At 50.7% G+C, this 16,582-nt stretch overlaps 1 pseudogene; it reads left to right on the top strand.

The window, feature by feature from the left end:
• Window positions 1-16,582, top strand: part of LOC115117184 (metal transporter CNNM4-like) — a 92,303-nt pseudogene that overhangs the window by 25,772 nt on the left and 49,949 nt on the right.

Here is a 16,582-nt window from a genome sequence, read left to right as displayed (position 1 = left end):
CTGCTATCGTCTCTCACTCTTAGGGCTGCTATCGTCTCTCACTCTTAGGGCTGCTATCGTCTCTCACTCTTAGGGCTGCTATCGTCACTCACTCTCAGTCAGGGCTGCTATTGTCACTCACTCTCAGGGCTGCTATCGTCACTCACTCTCAGGGCTGCTATCGTCACTCACTCTCAGGGCTGCTATCGTCACTCACTCTCAGGGCTGCTATCGTCACTCACTCTTAGGTCTGCTATCGTCACTCACTCTCAGGGCTGCTATCGTCACTCACTCTTAGGGCTGCTATCGTCACTCACTCTCAGGGCTGCTATCGTCACTCACTCTCAGGGCTGCTATCGTCACTCACTCTCAGGGCTGCTATTGTCACTCACTCTCAGGGCTGCTATCGTCACTCACTCTCAGGGCTGCTATCGTCACTCACTCTCAGGGCTGCTATCGTCACTCACTCTCAGGGCTGCTATCGTCACTCACTCTCAGGGCTGCTATCGTCACTCACTCTCAGGGCTGCTATCGTCTCTCAGTCTTAGGGCTGCTATCGTCACTCACTCTCAGGGCTGCTATCGTCACTCACTCTCAGGGCTGCTATCGTCACTCAGTCTTAGGGCTGCTATCGTCACTCACTCTTAGGGCTGCTATCGTCACTCACTCTTAGGGCTGCTATCGTCTCTTACTCTTAGGGCTGCTATCGTCTCTCACTCTTAGGAGGGCTGCTATCGTCACTCACTCTCAGTCAGGGCTGCTATCGTCACTCACTCTCAGGGCTGCTATCGTCTCTTACTCTTAGGGCTGCTATCGTCTCTCACTCTTAGGAGGGCTGCTATCGTCACTCACTCTCAGGGCTGCTATCGTCACTCACTCTTCAGGGCTGCTATCGTCACTCACTCTTCAGGGCTGCTATCGTCACTCACTCTCAGGGCTGCTATCGTCACTCACTCTCAGGGCTGCTATCGTCACTCACTCTTCAGGGCTGCTATCGTCACTCACTCTCACTCAGGGCTGCTATCGTCACTCACTCTCAGTCAGGGCTGCTATCGTCACTCACTCTTCAGGGCTGCTATCGTCACTCACTCTCAGTCAGGGCTGCTATCGTCACTCACTCTCAGTCAGGGCTGCTATCGTCACTCACTCTTAGGGCTGCTATCGTCTTCTCACTCTTAGGGCTGCTATCGTCACTCACTCTTAGGGCTGCTATCGTCACTCACTCTCAGGGCTGCTATCACTCACTCTCAGGGCTGCTATCGTCACTCACTCTCAGGGCTGCTATCGTCACTCACTCTCAGGGCTGCTATCGTCACTCACTCTCAGGGCTGCTATCGTCACTCACTCTCAGGGCTGCTATCGTCACTCACTCTCAGGGCTGCTATCGTCACTCACTCTCAGGGCTGCTATCGTCTCTCAGTCTTAGGGCTGCTATCTCACTCACTCTCAGGGCTGCTATCGTCACTCACTCTCAGGGCTGCTATCGTCACTCAGTCTTAGGGCTGCTATCGTCACTCAGTCTTAGGGCTGCTATCGTCACTCAGTCTTAGGGCTGCTATTGTCTCACTCTTAGGGCTGCTATCATCTCTCACTCTTAGGGTGCTATCGTCTCTCACTCTTAGGGCTGCTATCGTCTCTTACTCTTAGGGCTGCTATCGTCTCTTACTCTTAGGGCTGCTATCGTCTCTTACTCTTAGGGCTGCTATCGTCTCTCAGTCTTAGGGCTGCTATAGTCTCACTCTTAGGGCTGCTATCATCTCACTCTTAGGGCTGCTATCGTCTCTCACTCTTAGGGCTGCTATCGTCTCTTACTCTTAGGGCTGCTATCGTCTCTCAGTCTTAGGGCTGCTATCGTCTCTACTCTTAGTGCTGCTATCGTCTCTCACTCTCAGGGCTGCTATCGTCTCTCAGTCTCAGGGCTGCTATCGTCACTCACTCTCAGGGCTGCTATCGTCTCACCAGGGCTGCTATCGTCACTCACTCTCAGGGCTGCTATCGTCACTCACTCTTAGGGCTGCTATCGTCACTCACTCTTAGGGCTGCTATCGTCTCTCAGTCTTAGGGCTGCTATCGTCACTCACTCTTAGGGCTGCTATCGTCTCTCAGTCTTAGGGCTGCTATCGTCACCACTCTTAGGGCTGCTATCGTCTCTCAGTCTTAGGGCTGCTATCGTCTCTCACTCTTAGGGCTGCTATCGTCTCTCACTCTTAGGGCTGCTATCATCTCTCACTCTTAGGGCTGCTATCGTCACTCACTCTCAGTCAGGGCTGCTATTGTCACTCACTCTCAGGGCTGCTATCGTCACTCACTCTCAGGGCTGCTATCGTCACTCACTCTCAGGGCTGCTATCGTCACTCACTCTCAGGGCTGCTATCGTCTCTCACTCTTAGGCTGCTATCGTCACTCACTCTCAGGGCTGCTATCGTCACTCACTCTTAGGGCTGCTATCGTCACTCACTCTCAGGGCTGCTATCGTCACTCACTCTCAGGGCTGCTATCGTCACTCACTCTCAGGGCTGCTATCGTCACTCACTCTTCAGGGCTGCTATTGTCACTCACTCTCAGGGCTGCTATCGTCACTCACTCTCAGGGCTGCTATCGTCACTCACTCTCAGGGCTGCTATCGTCTCTCAGTCTCAGGCTGCTGCTATCGTCTCTCTCTCAGGGCTGCTATCGTCTCTCAGTCTCAGGGCTGCTATCGTCTCTCAGTCTCAGGGCTGCTATCGTCTCTCAGTCTCAGGGCTGCTATCGTCTCTCAGTCTCAGGGCTGCTATCGTCTCTCAGTCTCAGGGCTGCTATCGTCTCTCAGTCTCAGGGCTGCTATCGTCTCTCACTCTCAGGGCTGCTATCGTCTCTCAGTCTTAGGGCTGCTATCGTCACTCACTCTCAGGGCTGCTATCGTCTCTCAGTCTTAGGGCTGCTATCGTCACTCACTCTCAGGGCTGCTATCGTCACTCACTCTTAGGGCTGCTATCGTCTCTCACTCTTAGGGCTGCTATCGTCTCTACTCTTAGGGCTGCTATCGTCTCTCAGTCTTAGGGCTGCTATCGTCTCTTACTCTTAGGGCTGCTATCGTCTCTCACTCTCAGGGCTGCTATCGTCACTCACTCTCAGGGCTGCTATCGTCACTCACTCTCAGGGCTGCTATCGTCACTCACTCTTAGGGCTGCTATCATCTCTCAGTCTTAGGGCTGCTATCGTCACTCACTCTTAGGGCTGCTATCGTCTCTCAGTCTTAGGGCTGCTAATCGTCACTCAGTCTTAGGGCTGCTAATCGTCACTCACTCTTAGGGCTGCTATCGTCTCTCAGTCTTAGGGCTGCTATCGTCTCACTCTTAGGGCTGCTATCGTGTCTCACTCTTAGGGCTGCTATCGTCTCTCACTCTCAGGGCTGCTATCGTCTCTCACTCTCAGGGCTGCTATCGTCACTCACTCTCAGGGCTGCTATCGTCACTCACTCTCAGGGCTGCTATCGTCACTCACTCTCAGGGCTGCTATCGTCACTCACTCTCAGGGCTGCTATCGTCACTCACTCTCAGGGCTGCTATCTCACTCTCAGGGCTGCTATCTCTCAGTCTCAGGGCTGCTATCGTCTCTCAGTCTCAGGGCTGCTATCGTCTCTCAGTCTCAGGCTGCTATCGTCTCTCAGTCTCAGGGCTGCTATCGTCTCTCAGTCTCAGGGCTGCTATCGTCTCTCAGTCTCAGGGCTGCTATCGTCTCTCAGTCTCAGGGCTGCTATCGTCTCTCAGTCTCAGGGCTGCTATCGTCTCTCAGTCTCAGGGCTGCTATCGTCTCTCAGTCTCAGGGCTGCTATCGTCTCTCAGTCTCAGGGCTGCTATCGTCTCTCAGTCTCAGGGCTGCTATCGTCTCTCAGTCTCAGGGCTGCTATCGTCTCTCAGTCTCAGGGCTGCTATCGTCTCTCAGTCTCAGGGCTGCTATCGTCTCTCAGTCTCAGGGCTGCTATCGTCTCTCAGTCTCAGGGCTGCTATCGTCACTCACTCTCAGGGCTGCTATCGTCTCTCAGTCTTAGGGCTGCTATCGTCACTCACTCTCAGGGCTGCTATCGTCACTCACTCTTAGGGTAGCTATCGCCTCTCACTCTTAGGGCTGCTATCGTCTCTCACTCTTAGGGCTGCTATCGTCTCTCAGTCTTAGGGCTGCTATCGTCTCTCACTCTTAGGGCTGCTATCGTCTCTCACTCTCAGGGCTGCTATCGTCACTCACTCAGGGCTGCTATCGTCACTCACTCTCAGGGCTGCTATCGTCACTCACTCTTAGGGCTGCTATCGTCTCTCAGTCTTAGGGCTGCTATCGTCACTCACTCTTAGGGCTGCTATCGTCTCTCAGTCTTAGGGCTGCTAATCGTCACTCACTCTTAGGGCTGCTATCGTCTCTCAGTCTTAGGGCTGCTATCGTCTCACTCTTAGGGCTGCTATCGTCTCTCACTCTTAGGGCTGCTATCGTCTCTCACTCTTAGGGCTGCTATGGTCTCTCACTCTCAGGGCTGCTATCGTCTCTCACTCTTAGGGCTGCTATCGTCTCTCAGTCTTAGGGCTGCTATCGTCACTCACTCTTAGGGCTGCTATCGTCTCTCAGTCTTAGGGCTGCTAATCGTCACTCACTCTTAGGGCTGCTATCGTCTCTCAGTCTTAGGGCTGCTATCGTCTCACTCTTAGGGCTGCTATCGTGTCTCACTCTTAGGGCTGCTATCGTCTCTCACTCTTAGGGCTGCTATGGTCTCTCACTCTCAGGGCTGCTATCGTCTCTCACTCTTAGGGCTGCTATCGTCTCTCACTCTTGGGGCTGCTATCGTCACTCACTCTTGGGGCTGCTATCGTCTCTTACTCTTGGGGCTGCTATCGTCTCTCACTCTTAGGGCTGCTATCGTCTCTCACTCTTAGGGCTGCTATCGTCTCTCACTCTCAGGGCTGCTATCGTCTCTCACTCTCAGGGCTGCTATCGTCTCTCACTCTCAGGGCTGCTATCGTCTCTCACTCTCAGGGCTGCTATCGTCTCTCACTCTCAGGGCTGCTATCGTCTCTCACTCTCAGGGCTGCTATCGTCTCTCACTCTCAGGGCTGCTATCGTCTCTCACTCTCAGGGCAGCTATCGTCTCTCACTCTCAGGGCAGCTATCGTCTCTTACTCTTAGGGCTGCTATCGTCTCTCACTCTTAGGGCTGCTATCGTCTCTCACTCTTAGGGCTGCTATCGTCTCTCACTCTTAGGGCTGCTATCGTCACTCACTCTTAGGGCTGCTATCGTCACTCACTCTTAGGGCTGCTATCGTCTCACTCTCAGGGCTGCTATCGTCTCACTCTTAGGGCTGCTATCGTCTCTCACTCTTAGGGCTGCTATCGTCACTCACTCTTAGGGCTGCTATCGTCTCACTCTCAGGGCTGCTATCGTCTCTTACTCTTAGGGCTGCTATCGTCACTCACTCTCAGGGCTGATATCGTCACTCACTCTCAGGGCTGCTATCGTCACTCACTCTTAGGGCTGCTATCGTCACTCACTCTTAGGGCTGCTATCGTCACTCACTCTCAGGGCTGCTATCGTCACTCACTCTCAGGGCTGCTATCGTCACTCACTCTTAGGTCTGCTATCGTCACTCACTCTCAGGGCTGCTATCGTCACTCACTCTTAGGGCTGCTATCGTCACTCACTCTCAGGGCTGCTATCGTCACTCACTCTCAGGGCTGCTATCGTCACTCACTCTCAGGGCTGCTGTCACTCACTCTCAGGGCTGCTATTGTCACTCACTCTCAGGGCTGCTATCGTCACTCACTCTCAGGGCTGCTATCGTCACTCACTCTCAGGGCTGCTATCGTCTCTCAGTCTCAGGGCTGCTATCGTCTCTCACTCTCAGGGCTGCTATCGTCTCTCACTCTCAGGGGCTGCTATCAGTCTCAGGGCTCTCGTCTCAGTCTCAGGGCTGCTATCGTCTCTCAGTCTCAGGGCTGCTATCGTCTCTCAGTCTCAGGGCTGCTATCGTCTCTCAGTCTCAGGGCTGCTATCGTCTCTCAGTCTCAGGGCTGCTATCGTCTCTCAGTCTCAGGGCTGCTATCGTCTCTCAGTCTCAGGGCTGCTATCGTCTCTCAGTCTCAGGGCTGCTATCGTATCAGTCTCAGGGCTGCTATCGTCTCTCAGTCTCAGGGCTGCTATCGTCTCTCACTCTCAGGGCTGCTATCGTCTCTCAGTCTTAGGGCTGCTATCGTCACTCACTCTCAGGGCTGCTATCGTCTCTCAGTCTTAGGGCTGCTATCGTCACTCACTCTCAGGGCTGCTATCGTCACTCACTCTTAGGGTAGCTATCGTCTCTCACTCTTAGGGCTGCTATCGTCTCTTACTCTTAGGGCTGCTATCGTCTCTCAGTCTTAGGGCTGCTATCGTCTCTTACTCTTAGGGCTGCTATCGTCTCTCACTCTCAGGGCTGCTATCGTCACTCACTCTCAGGGCTGCTATCGTCACTCACTCTCAGGGCTGCTATCGTCACTCACTCTCAGGGCTGCTATCGTCACTCACTCTCAGGGCTGCTATCGTCTCTCAGTCTTAGGGCTGCTATCGTCACTCACTCTTAGGGCTGCTATCGTCTCTCAGTCTTAGGGCTGCTATCGTCACTCACTCTTAGGGCTGCTATCGTCTCTCAGTCTTAGGGCTGCTATCGTCTCACTCTTAGGGCTGCTATCGTGTCTCACTCTTAGGGCTGCTATCGTCTCTCACTCTTAGGGCTGCTATCGTCTCTCACTCTCAGGGCTGCTATCGTCTCTCACTCTTAGGGCTGCTATCGTCTCTCACTCTTAGGGCTGCTATCGTCACTCACTCTCAGGGCTGCTATCGTCACTCACTCTTAGGGCTGCTATCGTCACTCACTCTTAGGGCTGCTATCGTCTCTCAGTCTTAGGGCTGCTATCGTCACTCACTCTTAGGGCTGCTATCGTCTCTCAGTCTTAGGGCTGCTATCGTCACTCACTCTCAGGGCTGATATCGTCTCTCACTCTCAGGGCTGCTATCGTCTCTCACTCTCAGGGCTGCTATCGTCTCTCACTCTCAGGGCAGCTATCGTCTCTCACTCTCAGGGCAGCTATCGTCTCTTACTCTTAGGGCTGCTATCGTCTCTCACTCTTAGGGCTGCTATCGTCTCTCACTCTTAGGGCTGCTATCGTCACTCACTCTCAGGGCTGCTATCGTCACTCACTCTTAGGGCTGCTATCGTCACTCACTCTCAGGGCTGCTATCGTCTCTCAGTCTCAGGGCTGCTATCGTCACTCACTCTCAGGTCTGCTATCGTCACTCACTCTCAGGGCTGCTATCGTCTCTCAGTCTTAGGGCTGCTATCGTCACTCACTCTTAGGGCTGCTATCGTCTCTCAGTCTTAGGGCTGCTAATCGTCACTCACTCTTAGGGCTGCTATCGTCACTCACTCTTAGGGCTGCTATCGTCTCTCAGTCTTAGGGCTGCTATCGTGTCTCACTCTTAGGGCTGCTATCGTGTCTCACTCTTAGGGCTGCTATCGTCTCTCACTCTTAGGGCTGCTATCGTCTCTCACTCTTAGGGCTGCTATCGTCTCTCACTCTTAGGGCTGCTATCGTCTCTCACTCTTAGGGCTGCTATCGTCTCTCACTCTTAGGGCTGCTATCGTCTCTCACTCTTAGGGCTGCTATCGTCTCTCAGTCTTAGGGCTGCTATCGTCACTCAGTCTTAGGGCTGCTATCGTCACTCACTCTTAGGGCTGCTATCGTCACTCACTCTTAGGGCTGCTATCGTCACTCACTCTTAGGGCTGCTATCGTCTCTCAGTCTCAGGGCTGCTATCGTCACTCACTCTTAGGTCTGCTATCGTCACTCACTCTCAGGGCTGCTATCGTCTCTCAGTCTCAGGGCTGCTATCGTCACTCACTCTTAGGGCTGCTATCTTCTCTCAGTCTTAGGGCTGCTAATCGTCACTCACTCTTAGGGCTGCTATCGTCACTCACTCTTAGGGCTGCTATCGTCTCTCAGTCTTAGGGCTGCTATCGTGTCTCACTCTTAGGGCTGCTATCGTGTCTCACTCTTAGGGCTGCTATCGTCTCTCACTCTTAGGGCTGCTATCGTCTCTCACTCTTAGGGCTGCTATCGTCTCTCACTCTTAGGGCTGCTATCGTCTCTCACTCTCAGGGCTGCTATCGTCTCTCACTCTCAGGGCTGCTATCGTCTCTCACTCTCAGGGCAGCTATCGTCTCTCACTCTTAGGGCAGCTATCGTCTCTTACTCTTAGGGCTGCTATCGTCTCTCACTCTTAGGGCTGCTATTGTCACTTACTCTCAGGGCTGCTATCGTCACTCACTCTCAGGGCTGCTATCGTCACTCACTCTCAGGGCTGCTATCGTCACTCACTCTCAGGGCTGCTATCGTCTCTCAGTCTTAGGGCTGCTATCGTCACTCACTCTTAGGGCTGCTATCGTCTCTCAGTCTTAGGGCTGCTATCGTCACTCACTCTTAGGGCTGCTATCGTCTCTCAGTCTTAGGGCTGCTATCGTCTCACTCTTAGGGCTGCTATCGTCTCTTACTCTTAGGGCTGCTATCGTCTCTCTCAGGGCTGCTATCGTCTCTCTCAGGGCTGCTATCGTCTCTCACTCTCAGGGCTGCTATCGTCTCTCACTCTCAGGGCTGCTATCGTCTCTCACTCTTAGGGCTGCTATCGTCTCTCACTCTTAGGGCTGCTATCGTCTCTCACTCTTAGGGCTGCTATCGTCACTCACTCTTAGGGCTGCTATCGTCACTCACTCTTAGGGCTGCTATCGTCACTCACTCTTAGGGCTGCTATCGTCACTCACTCTTAGGGCTGCTATCCTCACTCACTCTTAGGGCTGCTATCGTCTCTCAGTCTCAGGGCTGCTATCGTCACTCACTCTCAGGTCTGCTATCGTCACTCACTCTCAGGGCTGCTATCGTCTCTCAGTCTCAGGGCTGCTATAGTCACTCACTCTTAGGGCTGCTATCGTCTCTCAGTCTTAGGGCTGCTAATCGTCACTCACTCTTAGGGCTGCTATCGTCTCTCACTCTTAGGGCTGCTATCGTCTCTCAGTCTTAGGGCTGCTATCGTGTCTCACTCTTAGGGCTGCTATCGTCTCTCACTCTTAGGGCTGCTATCGTCTCTCACTCTCAGGGCTGCTATCGTCTCTCACTCTTAGGGCTGCTATCGTCACTCACTCTCAGGGCTGCTATCGTCACTCTTAGGGCTGCTATCGTCACTCACTCTTAGGGCTGCTGTCGTCTCTCACTCTCAGGGCTGCTGTCGTCTCTCACTCTCAGGGCTGCTGTCGTCTCTCACTCTCAGGGCTGCTGTCGTCTCTCACTCTCAGGGCTGCTGTCGTCTCTCACTCTCAGGGCTGCTGTCGTCACTCAGTCTCAGGGCTATCCAGGGGCTAGGATAGCTAGGCTGTTGTAACCCCTCACTCAAATGTTGTAACGCATGTTATCAACATCAAGTCATTTGATGTTGCATGCTTATAACACAACCTAGGTGGCTAACTATATGCCTTGCCAGTTAGCTGACCCAAACTACAGTTAGATCATTGAGAGTGTGTGAAGAATAACAGATGTCACCAGCTGTCATAACTGTTTACAATAAGGCCTAGGCTATATATATATATAAAGAGGGTCACCCACTCTCTGGGTGACCAGTGGGTTGACTGGATCGGTTGGGAACAGCTGAACTGTCAGTCTGGAGCTGGGGTCTCAGCTGTAGAGCAAGCTGCTGCTGCCAAAGTGCCTGTGGTGCTAACAGTAAAGTGCCCCACCTGGTCCTGCAGACCCACAGGATATGCAGACTTTTGTTCCATCCCAACATTAACACATGAGTAAGGTTGGGGACAAGGTACGGGTGAGGGTTAAGGGTTAGTTGTTGAAGTAGCCTTGTATCTGCGGTTAGACAGCATGGTGACCTAGTGGAGGGATAGTGACAGGACAGTGCTGATCTTCACACCACAGACAGTCAGAGATCAAAGATGGACGACACTGACTGAGACTAACAACCACGCATTCAGATCATCGCTGTGACTATAATCACCGTGTGACCTCACTCTTCTGACCCACTGGTGTGTCTCTACTCTCTTCTTTATTGGCTGGAGGGTGACAGCAGTGTGTGAGATGTCAGCTGTGTTGTCAGTGGAAAGGTATACAGTATATGTGTGTGTGTGTTAGGTTGACTGACTCAGCCAATCAATTCCCACTGTGTTCGCTGTCCCTTTACGTGCAGGCTGAAAATACAATAGGGTATATCACACTCAATATTACACGTGTGACAGAGCTTGTAAAATACACAGAACAGTGTGTTCCCAACACCTGAGAGGATAAGAGCGGAGAGGAGGATAAGAGCGGAGAGGAGCATAAGAGCGGAGAGGAGGATAAGAGGAGCATAAGAGCAGAGAGAGGAGGATAAGAGCGGAGAGGAGGATAAGAGGAAGATAAGAGCAGAGAGAGGAGGATAAGAGGAGCATAAGAGCAGAGAGAGGAGGATAAGAGCGGAGAGGAGGATAAGAGCGGAGAGGAGGATAAGAGGAAGATAAGAGCGGAGAGGAGGATAAGAGGAGCATAAGAGCAGAGAGAGGAGGATAAGAGCGGAGAGGAGGATAAGAGGAAGATAAGAGCAGAGAGAGGAGGATAAGAGGAGCATAAGAGCAGAGAGAGGAGGATAAGAGCGGAGAGGAGGATAAGAGCGGAGAGGAGGATAAGAGGAAGATAAGAGCGGAGAGGAGGATAAGAGGAGCATAAGAGCAGAGAGAGGAGGATAAGAGGAAGATAAGAGCGGAGAGGAGGATAAGAGCGGAGAGGGGGGATAAGAGCGGAGAGGAGGATAAGAGGAAGATAAGAGCGGAGAGGAGGATAAGAGCGGAGAGGAGGATAACAGCGGAGAGGAGGAGGATAAGAGCGGAGAGGAGGAGGATAAGAGTGGAGAGGAGGATAAGAGCGGAGAGGAGGATAAGAGGAAGATAAGAGCGGAGAGGAGGATAAGAGAAGGATAAGATGATAAGAGCAGAGAGGAGGATAAGAGCGGAGAGGAGGATAAGAGAAGGATAAGAGCGGAGAGAGGAGGATAAGAGCGGAGAGGAGGAGGATAAGAGCGGAGAGGAGGAGGATAAGAGCGGAGAGGAGGAGGATAAGAGCGGAGAGGAGGAGGATAAGAGCGGAGAGGAGGAGGATAAGAGCAGAGAGGAGGAGGATAAGAGTGGAGAGGAGGATAAGAGCGGAGAGGAGGATAAGAGGAAGATAAGAGCGGAGAGGAGGATAAGAGAAGGATAAGATGATAAGAGCAGAGAGGAGGATAAGAGGAAGATAAGAGCGGAGAGGAGGATAAAAGCGGAGAGGAGGATAAGAGCGGAGAGGAGGATAAGAGGAAGATAAGAGCGGAGAGGAGGATAAAAGCGGAGAGGAAGATAAGAGAAGGATAAGAGCGGAGAGAGGAGGATAAGAGCGGAGAGGAGGATAAGAGCGGAGAGAGGAGGATGAGAGCGGAGGATAAGAGCGGGGAGAGGAGGATAAGAGCGGGGAGAGGAGGATAAGAGCGGAGAGGAGGATAAGAGCGGAGAGAGGAGGATAAGAGCGGGGAGAGGAGGATAAGAGCGGGGAGAGGAGGATAAGAGCGGGGAGAGGAGGATAAGAGCGGAGAGGAGGAGGATAAGAGCGGAGAGAGGAGGATAAGAGCGGAGAGAGGAGGATAAGAGCGAAGAGAGGAGGATAAGAGCGGAGAGAGGAGGATAAGAGAAGGATAAGAGCGGAGAGGAGGATAAAAGCGGAGAGGAAGATAAGAGAAGGATAAGAGCGGAGAGAGGCGGATAAGAGCGGAGAGGAGGATAAGAGCGGAGAGAGGAGGATAAGAGCGGAGAGGAGGATAAGAGGAAGATAAGAGAAGGATAAGAGCGGAGAGGAGGATAAAAGCGGAGAGGAAGATAAGAGAAGGATACGAGCGGAGAGAGGAGGATAAGAGCGGAGAGGAGGATAAGAGCGGAGAGAGGAGGATAAGAGCGGAGAGGAGGATAAGAGGAAGATAAGAGAAGGATAAGAGCGGAGAGGAGGATAAAAGCGGAGAGGAAGATAAGAGAAGGATACGAGCGGAGAGAGGAGGATAAGAGCGGAGAGGAGGATAAGAGCGGAGAGGGGAGGATAAGAGAGGAGGATAAGAGCGGAGAGGAGGATAAGAGCGGAGAGGAGGATAAGAGCGGAGAGGAGGAGGATAAGAGCGGAGAGGAGGAGGATGAGAGCGGAGAGAGGAGGATGAGAGCGGAGAGAGGAGGATGAGAGCGGAGAGAGGAGGATGAGAGCGGAGAGAGGAGGATGAGAGCGGAGAGAGGAGGATAAGAGCGAAGGAGAGGAGTTTGAGGATGAGCTTCTGAGCTGACTGAGAGAGGAGGATAAGAGCGAAGAGAGTGATTAACCCAGGAGGATAGTTTGTTTCTGTTCTAACCCTGTTCTAACACATCTGATTTTTGACTGATTAACAGTACTGACTCTGACTGACTGACTGATTGACTGACCCCAGACTGACCCCAGTACTGACTGATTGACTGACCCCAGTACTGACTGACTGATTAACCCCAGTACTGACTGACTGATTAACCCCAGTACTGACTGACTGACTGACCCCAGTACTGACTGACTGATTAACCCCAGTACTGACTGACTGATTAACCCCAGTACTGACTGACTGACTGACCCCAGTACTGACTGACTGATTAACCCCAGTACTGACTGACTGATTAACCCCAGTACTGACTGACTGACCCCAGTACTGAGTGATTGACTGACCCCAGTACTGACTGACTGATTAACCCCAGTACTGACTGACTGACTGACCCCAGTACTGACTGACTGATTAACCCCAGTACTGACTGACTGACCCCAGTACTGACTGACTGATGAACTGACCCCAGTACTGACTGACTGATTGACTGACCCCAGTACTGACTGACTGATTAACCCCAGTACTGACTGACTGACTGATTAACCCCAGTACTGACTGACTGATTAACCCCAGTACTGACTGACTGATTAACCCCAGTACTGACTGACTGACTGACCCCAGTACTGACTGATTGACTGACCCCAGTACTGACTGACTGATTGACTGACCCCAGTACTGACTGACTGATTAACCCCAGTACTGACTGACTGACTGACCCCAGTACTGACTGACTGATTAACCCCAGTACTGACTGACTGACTGACCCCAGTACTGACTGACTGATTAACCCCAGTACTGACTGACTGACCCCAGTACTGACTGACTGATGAACTGACCCCAGTACTGACTGACTGATTGACTGACCCCAGTACTGACTGATTGACTGACCCCAGTACTGACTGATTGACTGACCCCAGTACTGACTGACTGATTAACCCCAGTACTGACTGACTGACTGATTAACCCCAGTACTGACTGACTGATTAACCCCAGTACTGACTGACTGATTAACCCCAGTACTGACTGACTGACTGACCCCAGTACTGACTGACCCCAGTACTGACTGATTGACTGACCCCAGTACTGACTGACTGATTAACCCCAGTACTGACTGACTGACCCCAGTACTGACTGACTGATTAACCCCAGTACTGACTGACTGACTGACCCCAGTACTGACTGACTGACTGACCCCAGTACTGACTGACTGATTAACCCCAGTACTGACTGACTGATTAACCCCAGTACTGACTGACTGATTAACCCCAGTACTGACTGACTGATTAACCCCAGTACTGACTGACTGACCCCAGTACTGACTGACTGACCCCAGTACTGACTGACTGATTAACCCCAGTACTGACTGACTGACTGACCCCAGTACTGACTGACTGATTAACCCCAGTACTGACTGACTGACCCCAGTACTGACTGACTGATGAACTGACCCCACTACTGACTGACTGATTGACTGACCCCAGTACTGACTGACTGATTAACCCAAGTACTGACTGATCTTGGTCTCGTCACAGTCTCACTGGGAAACACTGGGTCTGGGTATTTTCTGCTTCTTGGTGTTGTGGGTTCTGGCCTTGACTCTCTCTGGTGTTCACCCTTCCAGGTAAATCTCACCTGGCCATCGTTCAGAAAGTGAACAGCGAGGGGGAGGGGGATCCCTTCTACGAGGTGCTGGGATTGGTCACCTTGGAGGATGTCATCGAGGAGATCATCAAATCGGAGATACTGGACGAGTCCGACCTTTATAGTGAGTCGACATCAACTAACCCTGATTTAAAGTACAGATTGACAATGGATCAGTCCAGAGTCAATTTACTTCTTCTGTAGTGAACTGGAGTGTAATGAGTTAAATTATGAATGCCAATTGGTTAACACTACTGGAGAACAACCCTCCTGCAGGATTTGTTTCCAACACTGTTCTAACACATCTGATTTCACGAAGCAGCTTCTCCAGAGGCCCTTGTCTAACTGAATCGTGCGTTCAAGTGTAGGGCTGGAGCAAAACCCTACCTATCAGCTCTTCAGGAGGAGTTGTGTTGTATTGAAACAGAGGCAGCGTTGCAGTTTCCCAACACACATGGCCTTCAGAATGCCAACCCCTCCACCAATGTCATACTGTCATCTCCCCTCTATCACTGTGTCCCATCTCATTTCAGGATTGTCAACAGAAAAATACATAAAGAGAATGAAGCTCCCATCCTCCTAAAAAATGTTTTTTTTGTAGATAGTGAATTCACTCGTGGTAAACATGGCTGTTTTCCCTCTATCCTCTCTTCCTATTTTCTCTCTCTACTCTCTTTCTCTCTACTCTCTCTCTACTTTCTCTCTCTACTCTCTTTCTCTCTACTCTCTTTCTACTTTCTCTCTCTACTCTACTCTCTCTACTATTTCTCTACTATTTCTCTACTCTTTCTCTACTCTCTCTACTTTCTCTCTCTACTCTCTCTACACTTTCTTTCTCTACTCTTTCTTTCTCTCTCTTGTCTCTACTCTTTTTCTCTCTACTCTCTCTTTCTTTCTCTACTCTCTTTCTTTCTCTCTTCTCTCCTCTCTCTACTCTTTTTCTCTCCTCTCTCTCTCTACTCTTTCTCTACTCTTTCTCTCTACTCTCTCTCTACTCTCTCTACTTTCTCTCCTCTCCTCTTTCTTTCTCTCCTCTTTCTTTCTCTTCTCTCTACTCTTTCTTTCTCTACTCTTTCTCTCTCCTCTTTCTCTCTACTCTCTACTCTTTCTCTCTACTCTTTCTTTCTTTCTCTATGTTCTCTCTCTACGTTCTCTCTCTACTTTCTCTCTCTACTCTTTCTTTCTCTCTCTTCTCTCTCTCCACTGTCTCCTTGTTCTCTCTCTACTTGTTCTCTCTCTACTTGTTCTCTCTCTACTTGTTCTCTCTACTTGTTCTCTCTCGCTCTACTCTTTCTCTCGCTCTACTCTTTCTCTCGCTCTACTCTTTCTCTCTCTACTCTTTCTCTCTCTACTCTTTCTTTCTCTCTTCTCTCTCTCTCTCCTCTTTCTTTCTCTCCTCTCTCTCTACTCTTTCTCTCGCTCTACTCTTTCTCTCGCTCTACTCTTTTTTCTTTCTTTCTCTCTACTCTTTCTCTACACTTCCTTTCTCTCCTCTCTCTCCTCTCTCTCTACTATTTCTCTCTCCTTTTTCTCTACTCTTTCTTTCTCTCTCTCTACTTTCTCTCTACTTTCTCTCTCTACTTTCTCTCTACTCTTTCTCTCTCTACTCTTTCTCTCTCTAATCTTTCTTCCTCTCTCTTCTCTCTCTCTCTTTCATTCTCTCCTCTCTCTCTCTCTCTACTTGTTCTCTCTCTCTCTACTTGTTCTCTCTCTCTCTACTTGTTCTCTCTCTCTCTACTTGTTCTCTCTCTCTACTTGTTCTCTCTCTCTCTACTTTCTCTACTCTTTTTTCTGTCTCTCTCTACTCTTTCTCTACTCTTCCTTTCTCTCCTCTCTCTACTCTTTCTCTCTCCTCTCTCTACTCTTTCTCTCTCCTCTCTCTCTACTCTTTCTCTCTCCTCTCTCTACTCTTTCTCTCTCCTTTTTCTCTACTCTTTCTCTCTCCTCTCTCTCTACTCTTTTTCTCTACTTTCTCTACTATTTCTCTCTCTACTCTCTCTCTAATCTTTCTTTCTCTCTCTCTCTTTCTTTCTCTCCTCTCTCTCTACTTGTTCTATCACTCTACTTGTTCTCTCTCTCTCTACTTGTTCTCTCTCTCTACTTGTTCTCTCTCTCTACTTGTTCGTTCTCTCTCTCTACTTGTTCGTTCTCTCTCTCTCTACTTGTTCTCTCTCTCTCTCTACTTGTTCTCTCTCTCTCTACTTGTTCTCTCTCTCTCTACTTGTTCTCTCTCTCTCTACTTGTTCTCTCTCTCTCTCTACTTGTTCTCTCTCTCTCTCTACTTGTTCTCTCTCTCTCTACTCGTTCTCTCTCTCTCTACTCGTTCTCTCTCTCTCTACTCGTTCTCTCTCTACTCGTTCTCTCTCTACTCTTTCTCTCTACTCTTTCTCTCTACTCTTTCTCTACTTTCTCTCTACTCTTTCTTTCTACTGTCTACTCTTTCTCTCTCTCTACTTTCTCTCTCTACTTTTTTTCTCTACTCTTTCTCTCTTTCCTCTGTCTCTTTCTCTCAATTCAATTCAA

The sequence above is a fragment of the Oncorhynchus nerka genome, linkage group LG4, assembly GCF_034236695.1.
Source record: "Oncorhynchus nerka isolate Pitt River linkage group LG4, Oner_Uvic_2.0, whole genome shotgun sequence".
Classification (NCBI taxonomy): Eukaryota; Metazoa; Chordata; class Actinopteri; order Salmoniformes; family Salmonidae; genus Oncorhynchus; species Oncorhynchus nerka.
This window is presented reverse-complemented; position numbering and strand designations above follow the sequence as displayed.